Raw genomic sequence first — 14,064 nt, 5'->3', positions numbered from 1 at the left:
TTTAATAGTTTCCCCACCTCAGACTTCAACCTACCAGTGGTACCCTGTCAGTGACCTCCAGAAGAAGCGTGGATCAATGCCATTTTTATCGCACGCTCACCGTTAATTTCTATTCCAAACGCAGCTTTGCGGAGCTCCCACAATAGGACCTCCTTTATCAACCTGCCTTAGGATGACTGCCATTCTTTTGGGGGGACCCCCCCCCCTTACCACGCCCGTCTTTTATCTGTTGTTGCCTCTCAAAGCACACGGTTCAAATTCTCCAACATTCCTTGCAACTCTTGGAATCCTTGCTTACCTATGTGTACATTGATTTATTGTTACTGTTTTCTCTTGGCTGTTGGACTGTGAGCTTCTTGAGGCCAGGGACCTTACCTTAACTAATGAGAGTGTTATCTCTCCATCTTGTTAAAACAGCAAAAACAAAAACTGAAGTCTCATCTAGAAGCCCTTGAGAGTATGTGCTACATTTTTCCTGGGGTTAGCCTATGTGTATTTTTCTGAGGAGAGTAACTATATCTTTCATCAGACTCTCAAAGTGATCTGTGAGTCCTCATAGTTAAGAGTTGCCTGAGTCCTGGGGCACCTGGGTGGCTCGGTTGGTTGAGTGGCAGGCTTCAGCTCAAGTCATGATCTCCTGGTTGGTGAGTTCCAGCCCCACATCGGGCTCACTGCTGTCAGCCTCTTAGCCCAGAGCCCGCTTTGGATCCTCTGCCCCCCTCTCTCTACCCCTCCCTCACTTGCACTCTCCCCCTCCCAAATAAATAATTATTTAAAAAAAGAATTGCCTGAGTCCCATCCATGAATGAACCCCAGCTCTGATGTGAGAACCTCCCCACTCCATCCCCTCTATGCCACACATTTCTCTCTACAGTACCTGGAAGAACCCTCTAGCCAGACCTTCTTCCAGTCCATTTTTTAAAAACTTCTGGATCCATCCAGACAATTGGTGGTCCCTCTCAACAGTGTCTGCACATCAGAATCACCAGTGAGGGCTTTAAAAAAGACAAGTGCTTGATTCCACCTCAGATACACACGTCAGAACCTGGGGAGGCGGGGAGGGCTGGGAGGGGAGAGGCATGGGTATTTTTACAAAGAGCCATGGGTGATTCTGACCTGCCCATGACTAAAGTCACTGCCTTTCCTGGAAAAAGGGTCCCCAATTTATAAAATATCCTCACTTTTCCTTTCCTCCATGGAAAGATTGAGAAATCTTGCACTATGTTTAATTTATTTGAACATTTTCATTTTCACTTCGAGCCAGGCCCACTTTTGCTTAAGAAACTAACTGGAATTTGTGAGGATAGCAGGCTCAGTGCCATTTGTCAACAGCACTAAATCACTGCCACCTTCATCTCCACAATGTCCATCCAGATAAACCCAAAGCATGAAATAAATTGTATTCCTGACAGTGATATTGACAGCTGAAATATTATGTTAAAATACTGGCCGTGAAGGAGAGCTGGGTGCTATAAGCAGATCTGTTAACGTCATGAGAGTTTTAGTGAAGCTTCGAGGGAACGGATGACAAACAAAACATAAGTTTACCTATGCTTTTATCTTCCTTTTATTGCTTTTGGAATCCTACCCATTAAAATTTGTTCTCTGTGTACTCAATATGACCTTCGATGTTTTAAATCATGTATGGGTGTAAGATCGAAATACTTTCCTAGAACTGGTTGTCTTTTTAAAAAATGTATAGAAAGATTCATCCTGTATTCTTAAATGATTTGTTGACAGTGTTCCAAAATGCTTCAGGCTTTGAGGAAAGGGCTTAAGTACAGAACAAACAGGGCTTAAGGTCTGGTGATAGATGCCAACTATAAACTCCATGGGGGTAGGATGGAGATCAATACACAGAGACATAATCGCTCCACAGCACCATGATTTTGACACCATGCTGCTCCAGCAAATCTGCTGACCAAACAGGTGAACAGCACAGGTGTCCATCTATCTGAGTAGGGGTGATGGTTTTTCTGATAGAAGAGAACTTGTTAGCTGGCTGAAACCACAACAAAACATTTAGGATTATGAAGAAATTCTATATTTTGCTCATTTCCTCTCTCTTAGGAAGCCAATTTGTTGTTGTTTATGATTCAAATCACTTCCCTCATTCAGTTGGAAAAAGGGACTGGAAGCACAATTTATAAATAACGCTGCCAGGGTGGTGGGATCCTTGCTGCTGGTTGAATTGCAATATATCGTGTTATAATAAAAACCTCTGTATAACAAAGTTATTGCCAACCCTTCTCCAACCAGCGATAATTCAAGTAATCTCTGAGAAACAATAGAATCATGCAAAGTTTGTTGAAATGGCATTTGATCTTTTCCAACGTCTACCTAGTAAAGAAACTTTATGGGGGTAATTAGAAAGAGAATGAGAATACATTTGGTAACAGGATGTTAAATTGGAGCTATTATTTCATTTCCATTTTGACAGAGGACCGAGATAATATCTGTCAACCCCTCTCACATTCCAAGCAGGTGCAGGACCGCTATGTAGGACTTGCAAAGGGGTATTTCCTTAATGTCTCACTTACCTGGAAAATGTGAAAAGGTTGAGGTGGATGCTGGTGAGAGTGCTTGGATCAGAGAAGGGTTTCCGTAGAGGAATTGAAGGTATTCTAAGAGATCCCTCCTATGTACCCCCAGGGGCATGTTGGAGGGAGCTCTTCTCTCACCTTAAGTCTGGTGAGAGGTACTTCAGGCAGACCTCTTGGAGAGCTTAGGACTCGTTCCCTGCAGTTTGGGGAACTGCCATGGGCTGGTGTCTGCCTAATGCTTGAGAAATCTTAAAGGGCCAGAGTTGGCAAGAGGGATCTGAACACGGGGTAGAGGCCACGGTAGGGGAAGTCATTACTCCCAAGGAAGACAAGTCTAAGAGAGTGAGGCAGACAGTGTGGGCAGGACTTTGATCCTACCCATGAGGATTGCCTAGAAAGGCAGAGATCTGAAAGAACCCAGAGGTTTGTCTCCAGATGGCCAGGGCCCAGAGGAAGAATCTGAGGCAACCAGTCACAGGCAAAATGAACTTGCTTGTGTCAAGGAAATGGGTGTTGAGAGATGCCTCTGCAGGATGGTAATGGTGAGAGTGGTTCTGACAAACCTATAAAACTGCCCACGAAAGAAAGTATCAGTTGGAAACATCTGCCATTGCTGGAGAAGCTATGCCAGTTAAAGCCCCCCCAAGGCCTTTCTGCCTCCTTAGCTCTCTCTCTTCCCTGCTTTAACCCTGGAGGATTAGGCAGCTTCATGAGAGAAAAGGAGGGGAGAAGACCCAGGATGGGAGAAACACAGAAGAAACCTACTATTACTCCGCTTTGCCACTGAAGTGTGGAGTTTTTTTATTATGACACTGTACCAGACATGTTAATTACTGATCTAAGACTGTATTTTTGACTAAAATAAATCAGAAACGCTTTTTATTATTTGAGCGTGACCCCAAAAGTCATAAGGCTTACACATTAATTCATCCAAGGGCAGGAGAAACATGCAGCCCCACAGAGCAGGTTTGAACAGCATGATGGAGGAGACTAAGGCTGTTTTCTGATTATACCGTGAGTCCTGCTGGGTCAACATATCAGTGGTACATTCAGATATATTGCATTCCACCTCACACTTTATACCTTAAAGCTTCCGGGGCGCCTGGGTGGCTCAGTCGGTTGAGCGTCGACTTCGGCTCAGGTCATGATCTCATGGTTTGTGAGTTGGAGCCCCTCATCGGGCTCTGTGCTGACAGCTCAGAGCCTGGAGCCTGCTTCTGCTTCTGTGTCTGCCTCTCTCTCTGCCCCTAACCCACTCGCATTCTGTCTCTGTCTCTCTCAAAAAAAAAAACTAATAAATAAACATTAAAAAAATTAAAAAAAAAAAACTTCTGAGGATGTCTTATGTTGGCATCTTACCTAAACTACAAACAAGTGACATGTGTCAAGAAATTCCTTCACATGTATATACATTATAACTTAAGCTTTCCAACAAGAAAGTTAGAAGTGAAGATACTAAATTAAAACATCCAAATGGGGGCCGCCTGGGTGGCTCAGTCAGTTAAGACTCTTGGTTTCGGCTTGGGTCATGATCTCATGGTTTCGTGAGTTCGAGCCCCACATCTGGCTCTGTGCTGACAGTGCAGAGTCTGCTTAGGATTCTCTGTCTCCTTCTCTCTCTGCCCCCCCTCCCCCACTCACACTGTCTCTGTCTCTCTCAAAATAAATAAATAAATTTTAAACATTTTTAATAACCCCCCATCCAAACGGATCTAAATGTTGCTTTGACTTTCTATTAAATAGTTGTCTGCCACACATCCCTCACCTCTATCTAAATGGCTAGAATTAGATAAAAGGCATCTCTCAGTCAGAAAAGTCGATGTTTTGAAAGGCTACAGCCATGTGCAGCACGTCCTAGATCAAGGACATATTAATTTTTCAGAGTTTGCTCCACCAGGCCAGCGGCCTCAAACCAGCGTATCTGTAGTGCCCTGGAGTGATAAAGGAGAAAGATTTCCAACACATAGACTAACACATACAGGGGTGCCTTCCTGTGGGGGCTGACATGTGGCTGCTTGATATGATCACCTTGGTGACGGTTTCCATATGATGTACTTGGCAACCGTGGGAATCCCCAAACACTTCTCTGTATTCTCTTGAGTGCTAGGCAGCATCATCTCATTCCCGTCCTCCAGTGGGAGAGCAGAGTTGCCAAGAGGTCTGTGACTGGTGCTCAGAGGGAAGGCCTCCAATAAACACCAGATTCTGTGTTCTGAAATTCACTGCGACCCCGTTTTCCCTCCGTGAACTAAGACACTGTGCTTTGTAGCAAGAGAATAAGCCAGACAGTGTGAACGGTTTTGATTTCGCTCAATCCCTTCTCTTTTAGACCTTTTGCCAACATGCATTAAGTGTATAGAAGCCATTCATTATTTATGTGATAAAAAAATACTTTCTAAATCAGAGGGCTACAGATTAATCATTTTATAGCATGATATTCTTTTGTTGCAAATGACTGTTTTGAGGAGTTTAGATGATTCTTAATCAGTCTTCTAAGTTCTACCCAAGAAATGTGGCTTCAGCTCTAGAGTTGTCTTGCTCCACTCTGCTGCCTGCCCCTTAGCTGCCCCACCCTCTACCCTCAGACCTTGTCATGACCAGTAACTAGAGTTAACATGGCACAGAGTAGGTGGCCTGCTGGATGCTGCTTCAGTGCTTGTGAACTATTTTAAATATCACCCCTGGATACAGGCTCAATTTCCCTTCACCAAAAAAAAATTATCTTCTATAATTCTTTCTTGCTCTCTCCCCACTCTTAGGATATGAAAGTTTGCATTCTGTTTCCAAGCTTAACTCTACCAGTTGTTATTCTTATTTCTGTCCTTTCCCAAGGCTCTCTCTTAAAGGTATCTAATCCTCCCTTCTCAAGTGCCTATTAAACATGGACATATTTCCTCCAACCTAAAAACGCCTTCCATAGGGGCGCCTGGGTGGCTCAGTCAGTTGAGTGTTGGACTCTTGATTTCAGCTCTGATCGTGATCCCAGGGTCATGGGATCAAGCCCTGCGTTGGGCTCTGTGCTGACAGCATGGAGCCTGCTTGGGATCTCTCTCTCTCTCTCTCTCTCTCTCTCTCTCGCTCTCGCTCTTGCTCTCGCTCCTCCTCCCTCCCCCTCTCTCTATCTATCTCAAGACAACAACAACAACAACAGCAACAACACCTTCCATAGATCCTGCTTTCTCAGTCAAATTCCTGTTTCATTACTTTCTTTCCCTTTTATGAGAAATTTCTCAAAAACATTGTGTTCACTTGCTATTTCCACGTTAGTCTGGTCTTTGATGAACTCTTAGCCCCCAGAAATCTGGAATCCACACCCTCTGTTGGAAATGCTCCCTTGTAGATGCACAAAGAATGACCTTCCAGGCACCAAGAGCCACTGACTGCTGTACAAACCCCTGCTTCATCTCCCTGTCCTTTTTGAAACTAGCTGGTCCTTCCCTTCCTGGCATGTCCTCACAATCCCCTGGATTTCTTTCTTCCTCTCTGACTACTTCCTCACATATTCATTCTTCCACAGAAATGCCCATATGGAAATGTGGTGTTCAATATCCTGCCCTTGGTCTTCTCTCTTCTTGCACTGTGTAATTTTACCTCTTTCCAGATGACTCCTCCAAAGCACTCATCTATCATGGGTCTCTGTCTGATGAGCCAGTCAATACTTCCAACTCAAAGCCAGTCTAGGAACATCTCCTTATTTGTAGACCAGCCTGGAATCTTCAATTAGCATCAACTCGTTTTCTCTTCGAGTGATCTCATCTTCACCTAGTAACTAAGTTCTATTTCTTGCTCTACGAGAAATCTACAAGATTTTACAACATCTTAGGAATCTGTTTCCTTTTCATTTCTACTGCTTTTGGGCAAGACCTCATCACCTCCAGCAAGCCCAATTATCTTATTTCCTCCTTCTGCTTCCACTCTCTCTCCTACTCCAATTCCCTTTCTCCCTGCCTCCCAAGATCTTTTAAAATAGTTTAATTTTATTCTTTTATTTCACTTCTTTTTGATACATGATCCTATATACCCAATTAAAAAGTGAAAAGAATCCACATTTGTATAAAGAAAAAGTTAATCACCTCCCATTGTCTCCAACCTCTTTCTTCCTACTCCCAATGTTAACAGCTCAGTATATAGCTTTTGGAAATTTTTTCATGCTCATGCAAACGTATTTTCACATTTTTAACCTAAAAATGGAGTCATAGTATATATATTACTTTAGAACTCTCTTCTTATTTAAAAGTGTATCAAGGTCATCTCTCCAAGTCAATAGATATAAAGCTAACTCACTTAAAAAAGAAATCACAGCTTTATTCAGATGTCATTCACATACCATATAATTCATCCATTTGAAGTGAACAATTCAATGATTTTTAGTATATACACAGAGTTATGCACCTATTACCATAATTAATTATACAACATTTTCATCACTTCAAAAAGAAACCTCATACCCATTATCAGTCATTCCCTACTTTTCCCCAACACCTCTTCCAGCCCCTTACCATTACTAACCTACTTTCTGTCTCCATGGATTTGTCCATTCTGGATATTTTATACAAATGGAATCATATAATATGTGGTCTCTGGTGTCTAGATTCCTTCACTTAGCACGTTTTCAGGGTTCACCCACGTAGCATCTATCAGTACTTAATTCATTTTTTTTAGTCAAATAATATTCCAATGAATGGATGTACTACATTTTATTTTATTTAACCATTCATCTGTTGATAGACATTTGGATTATTTCTACCTTTTGGCTATTATGAATAATTCTGCTATGAACATTCATGTATAAGTTTTTTTAGAGATTTTGTTTTTAAGTAATCTCTACACCCAACATGGGGATCAAACCCACAGCCCCAAGATCAAGAGTTGAGTGCTCTGTGGACTGAACCAGCCAAGTGCCCTTCATGTATAAGTTTTTAAAATGTAGATATATTTTTAAATTTCTCTTGGGTGCACACCTAAGAGTGAAATTTTGGGTCATGGTAACTATATTTAACCTTTTGAGGAACTGCCAGACCACTTTTCAAAGTGGCTATACCATTTCACATGACCACCAGTGGTGTGTGAGGGTCCCCATTTCTTTACATTCCCACCAATGCTTGTCATTGTGTTTATTTTAAAAATTGTTTTTAAAATTATAGCCATGCACCAGTCTAATTGCTCTGATCGGACCGTTAGTACAAAGTTGAATAGAAGTGGCAAGGGCAGACATCCTTATCTTGCTCCTAATCTTAAGGGGAAAGCATTTAGTACTCCACCATTGAACATGACGTTGCTGTGAGTTTTGTAGCTGGCCGCTATCAGGTTGAAAATGTTGCCTTCTATTCCTAGTTTGTTAAGTGCTTTTCTCATGAAGCGATGTTGGATTTTGTTCAATCTTTCTTCTCTGTCTATTGAGATAATCATATAATTTTTGTCCTTTATTCTATTAATATGACATATTATATTAATTGAGTTTGGGGGTACCTTGCTTGCTGGCACAAATCTCACTTGGTCATGGTAGATAGTTCTTTGAATATATTGCTGGATTCATTTTGCTAGAATATTGTTGAAGATTTTTGCATATATTCATAAGAAGAGATCCTGGTCAGCAGTTATCTTTTCTTGTGATGTCTTTGTCTGGTTTTGGTATCAAGGACCAATATTGGCCTCAAAAACTGAGTGGAGCTAAGTTATTTTTTCTAACAGTTTATAAAATATTAGTAAGTATTTCATGATTTGGGTGTATCACAATTTACTTAACCAAAGCCTTATTTATAAATATTTAGTTTGTTTCAATTTTTTTTTTTTTTTTGCCTCCATTAACAATGTTTTGGGGAACCTGGCTGGCTCAGTCAGAAGAGCATGTGACTCTTGATCTTGGGGTTGTAAATTCAAGCCACATGTTGGCGTAGAGATTACTTAAATAAATAAACTTAGAAAATAATGTGTTGGATATATATGCTTATGTACTTATGCTTTCATTCCCGAAAGAAAATCCTAAATGTGAAATTTCTGATTCAAAATGTATGTACACTTACCCTAAATAGGGCGCCTGGGTGGCTCTGTTGGTTAAGTGTACAACTTTGGCTCAGGTCACGATTTCACACTTCATGAGTTTGAGGCCCTCACTGAGCTTCGTGCTGACAGTGAGGAGTCTGCTTGGCATTCTCTCTCTCCCTCTCTCTCTCTGCCCCTCCACCACTCTCTCTCTCTCTCTCAAAACAAATAAACTTAAATATATATATATATTAATTTATAGATATTTCCAGATATATTTCCAAAAATGTTGTAATGATATGGACCCCGCCATCAGTGTATGAAAATATCAGCTTCTCTACATTCCACCAAATACTGAATATCACTGTTTCAAAATATTTTAAAGTTGCCGATTTTATGCTTTCTTTTCATTTTCCTCATTGATATTTTTCTGTTATGTAATTTTTAAGAAGTCTTCATACATTAGGGATAATAATGCCTTTTCTCTTACATATCTAACATTTTCCTCCTGTTTATCACTTTTCTTTTGACTTTGGTTTTGATGTTTTTAACATTAAAATATTTTTAATTTTTTTAAGTTCAAATATTCCTCTTCTTTCTTCCTAAGGTCAAAGAGAAATAGTTGACCTTAAAAAAAATTCCTTCCTTCCTTCTTTCTTTTTCTTTAAAATATTTTTATATTTATTTATTTTTGAGAGAGAAAGACAGAGCATGAGCAGGGGAGGGGTAGACAGAGAAGGAAGACACAGAATCTGAAGCAGGCTACCCAAAACCATAAAATACCTAGGAATAAATCTAACCAAAGAGGTGAAAAATCTATACACTGAAAACTATAGAAAGCTTATGAAAGAAATTGAAGAAGACACACACAAAAAAATGGAAAAAGATTCCATGCTCCTGGGTAGAAAGAACAAATATTGTTAAAATATTGATACTACCCAAAGCAATCTACATATTCAATGCAATCCCTATCAAAGTAACACCAGCATTCTTCACAGAGTTAGAACAAATAATCCTAAAATTTGTATGGAACCAGATAAGACCCTGAATAGCCAAAGCAGTCTTGAAAAATAAAAGCAAAGCAGGAGGCATCACAATCCTGGACTTTAAGATGTATTACAAAGCTGTAATCTTCAAGACAGTATGGTACTGGCACAAGAACAGACACTCAGATCAATGGAACAGAACCCAGAAATGGACCCACAAACGTATGGCCAACTAATCTTTGACAGAGCAGGAAAGAATATCTGATGGAGTAAAGACAGTCTCTTCAGCAAATGGTTCTGGTAAAACTGGACAGCGACATGCAGAAGAATGATCCTGGACCACTTTCTTGCACCATACACAAAAATAAACTCAAAATGGATGAAAGACCTAAATGTAAGGCAGGAAGCCATCAAAATTCTCAAGAAGAAAGGAAAAAAACCTCTTTGATCTTGGCCACAGCAACTTCTTACTCAACACGTCTCTGGAGGCAAGGGAAACAAAAGCAAAAATGAACTACTGGGACCTCATCAAAATAAAAAGCTTCTGCACAGCAAAGGAAACAATCAGCAAAACTAAAAGGCAACCGACAGAATGGGAGAAGATATTTGCAAACGACACATCCAATCAAGGGTCAGTATCCAAAATCTATAAAGAACTTATCAAACTCAACACCCAAAAAGCAAATAATCCAGTGGAGAAACGGGCCAAAGACATGAATAGACACTTCTCCAAAGAAAACATCCAGATGGCCAACTGACACATGAAAAAATGTTCAACATCACTCATCATCAGGGAAATACAAATCAAAACCACCATGAGATACCACCTTAACATTAACAACTCAGGCAACAACAGATGTTGGCAAGGATGCGGAGAAAGAGGGTCTCTTTTGCATTGTTGGTAGGAATACAAGCTGGTGCAGCCACTCTGGAAAATAGTATGGCTATTTTCCATACTATGTATGGAATAGTAAGGTTCCTCAAAAAACTAAAAATAGAACTACCCTACGACCCAGCACTTGTCCTACTAGGTATTTATCCAAGGGATACAGGTGTGCTGTTTTGAAGGGACATATGCACCCCAATGTTTATATAAGCACTATCAACAATAGCCAAAGTATGGAAAGAGCCCAAATGTTCATCGACGGATGAATGGATAAAGAAGATGTGGTATATATATACAATGGAGTATTACACAGCAATCAAAAAGAATGAAATCTTGCCATTTGCAACTACATGGGTGGAACTGGAGGGTATTATGCTAAGTGAAATTAGTCAGTCAGAGAAAGACAAATATCATATGACTTCACTCATATGTGGACTTTAAGAGACAAAACAGATGAACATAAGAGAAGGGAAACAAAAATAATATAAAAACAGGGAGGGGGACAAAGCAAAAGAGACTCATAAATATGGAGAACAAACAGAGGGTTACTGGAGGGGGTGTGGGAGGGGGGAATGGGCTAAATAGGTAAGGGGCTTTAAGGAGTCTACTCCTGAAATCATTGTTGCACTATACGCTAACTAATTTGGATGTAAATTAAAAAAAAAAAAAAAAAAATCTGAAGGAGGCTCCAGGCTCTGAGCTGTTACCACAGAGCCTGACGCAGGGCTCAAACTCACTAACTGTGAGATCATGACCTGAGCCAAAGTCTGGACGTTTAACCAACTGAACTACCCAGGCACCCCTCTTTTTCTTATAGGTTTTTATAGTTTATAAGTTTCCAGTTTCACTTGGGAAGTTCTCTTCCAATCCAAGTTTACACATTTTCCCAACTTTCTGTTAATGTTTGTATTGTTTTACTTTTTTACTTTTAAATCTCTGACACATTTGAAATTTTTTATTTATGTTGCAAGGTAAGGGTTGAATTTGGTCTCCTTCCAGTTTAATTGATAATTATGACAGTACTTTTAATTAAATAAGCCATCATCAAATTACCACCTTTGTCACGGACTAATTTTTTTTTAATTTAAAAAATGTTTTTTAATGTTTATTTTTGAGAGAAAGAGAGAGAGAGAGAGAGAGAGAGAGAGCGTGAGCAGAAGAGGGGCAGAGAGAGAGGGAGACACAGAATCCAAAGCAGGGTCCAGGCTCCAAGCTGTTCGCACAGAGCCTGACTCGGGGCTTGAACCCACAAACCGTGAGATCACGACCTGAGCTGAAGTCCGAGGCTTAACCAACTGAGCTACCCAGGCACCCCTGTCATGGACTAATTTTAATGTCAACTTGGATTTATTTCTGGGTTCTTTGTGCCAATACCGTTGCACTTTGATAATTTTAATAAAGTCAGGCAAATTGTCCCATGCCATTCCTTTTCACAAATTTCTTCCCTACTCTTAGACATTTATTTTGTTATAGTACAGTGAACGTTATTGGTTGCTTTCTCAGCTTTCCAAATACCCTTTCCTACTGGGCAGTAGCCATAATTGGGTGGACGGATCCACTCTTGCCATAGAGGTGGCCTCGATTGGCCTAAGCCAATCAGTTTAATCCTATTTCTCTGGCTCTGGCTCAAGAATGTGTGCATGGGGGAGTGAGACCTAAATTGGTCTAATCAGAATGAAACTTTGCATTTTTCATTAAAGGCTGAGAGAAATAGCAAATAGCTATGGTGACAACAATCTTGCAACCATGAGACAGGCCAGTCTGAACATGATGCCAACACAACCATCAAAGTCCCTTTTGTAAGTTCATTGGAATCAGGTTTTCTGTTACTCCCAATGGAAAACCCCCTAACTGATACACATATGGGCTTTTCAAAAATTTTTCTTTCTAAAATCTAACATGAAAATGATCTTCCACTGTCCCACTTCCATCTTTCCACTGGGTACAAAACTAGATTATAGCCCTCTAGCATGGCCTTTAGGGCTTGCTGCAGTCTGATTCTAACCACTTCCCAGCCTAATTTCCCATTACATTGTCCCTCCCCCCAATCCATCACCTAAATCCACCTCAAATGCATCTCCCCATCCCCGTTCCCCTACTGGCATTCTCGCATGTTCAGCCTTCTATTAAAGTTGTGTACGGGGGCACCTGGGTGACTCAGTTGGTTAAGTGTCTGTCTTCAGGTTGGTGAGTTCAAGCCCCACATGGGGCTCACTGCTGTCAGTACAGAGCCCACTTCAGACCCTCTGTGCCCCTCTCTTTCTCTGCTCCTCCCCCACTCTCTCTCCCTCTCAAAAATAAATAAACATAAAAAAATAAAGTTGTGGGGCGCCTGGGTGGCTGAGTCGGTTAAGCATCCTACTTCCACTCAGGTCACGATCTCATGGCTGGTAAGTTTGAGCCCCGCATAGGGGTCTGTGCTGACAGCTTGGAGCCTGGAGCCCGCTTCGGATTCTGTGTGTGTGTGTGTCTCTCTCTCTCTCTCTGCCCCTCCCCGGCTCATGTCCTGTTTCTGTCTCTCTCTCCTTCAAAATAAATAAACATTAAAAAGTTAAAAAAAATTAAGTTGTGTATAGATTTTGACATACAATTCTCCAAACGTGTATCGAATGCTTACTCCTATGGAAATGGCCTATGCAAAGTGCTGGGGACACAGCATGAGTTACAGAAAAATGCTGCCTTCAAGGACTTACTGTGTGGTGGGGCAGTCAGACTCATAACCAGAGGGCTTCAACGTGGTGTGGTGAACGCTCTCATAGTCAGCTATACAATGCCTTGTATATGGTAATGGTGAATCAGCATTTGTGAAACAGAATTGGATTTAAGGCCATGTTAACACAAGCATATCCACAAAGATACGTTAGTGCATTTGAAGGAACAAAACTACCGTGCAGAAAAATAAAGTAAACACATGAAATGAATAAGAACTTTTAACAAAGTATAGTCATCTATAACTCTTGTGAAGTCTTTGTCTGGTTTTGGCATCAGGGTAATACTGGCCTCAGAAAAGGTGAGTTGAGCTAAGTTATTTTTTAAACAACTTTATAATATTCCATGAATTGCCAGTACAACCCTTCCTTTCTCCACACACACACACACACACACACACACACCTTGGGGCTGTGGCGGGCCCCATGCTTCTGAAGATGAAGTGAGATGAATAGAACCAATTGATCCGAAGAAAGAAGTGAGTTCCAGACACATACACTCAGACTAGAGCTGGTGCCAGTGAAAAGAGGGCTTCTGCTTTGTTCACCTTAGTACCTCAGTCACCTTAGATACCCCAGTAGAGGGGCGCCTGGGTGGCTCAGTCCATTAAGCGTCTGACTCTTGATTTTGTAAGTTCGAGCCCCACTTAGGGCTCGGCGCTGACACTGCAGAAACTGCTTGGGATTCTCTCTCTCTCTTCTTTCTCTGCCTCTACCCTGCTTACTCTCTCTCTCTCTCTCTCTCTCTCTCTCTCAAAATAAATAATAAACAAACTTTAGATACCCCAGTATCCTTGCACACATCTTGACACACAGAGCAAGTGCTCAATTACTGCTCACTGAATTGTAAAACACTCCCATCTCTCCCCCCGCCCCGCCCCCTTAGAAAGCTGGGACTGGCCCCTTGCTAACAAAGTCCTCTCTTATCTCCAGGCTCTTTGTTACCTTCTCCCACATCT

The sequence above is a fragment of the Lynx canadensis genome, chromosome B1 (assembly GCF_007474595.2).
Source record: "Lynx canadensis isolate LIC74 chromosome B1, mLynCan4.pri.v2, whole genome shotgun sequence".
Lineage (NCBI taxonomy): Eukaryota > Metazoa > Chordata > Mammalia > Carnivora > Felidae > Lynx > Lynx canadensis.
This window is presented reverse-complemented; position numbering follows the sequence as displayed.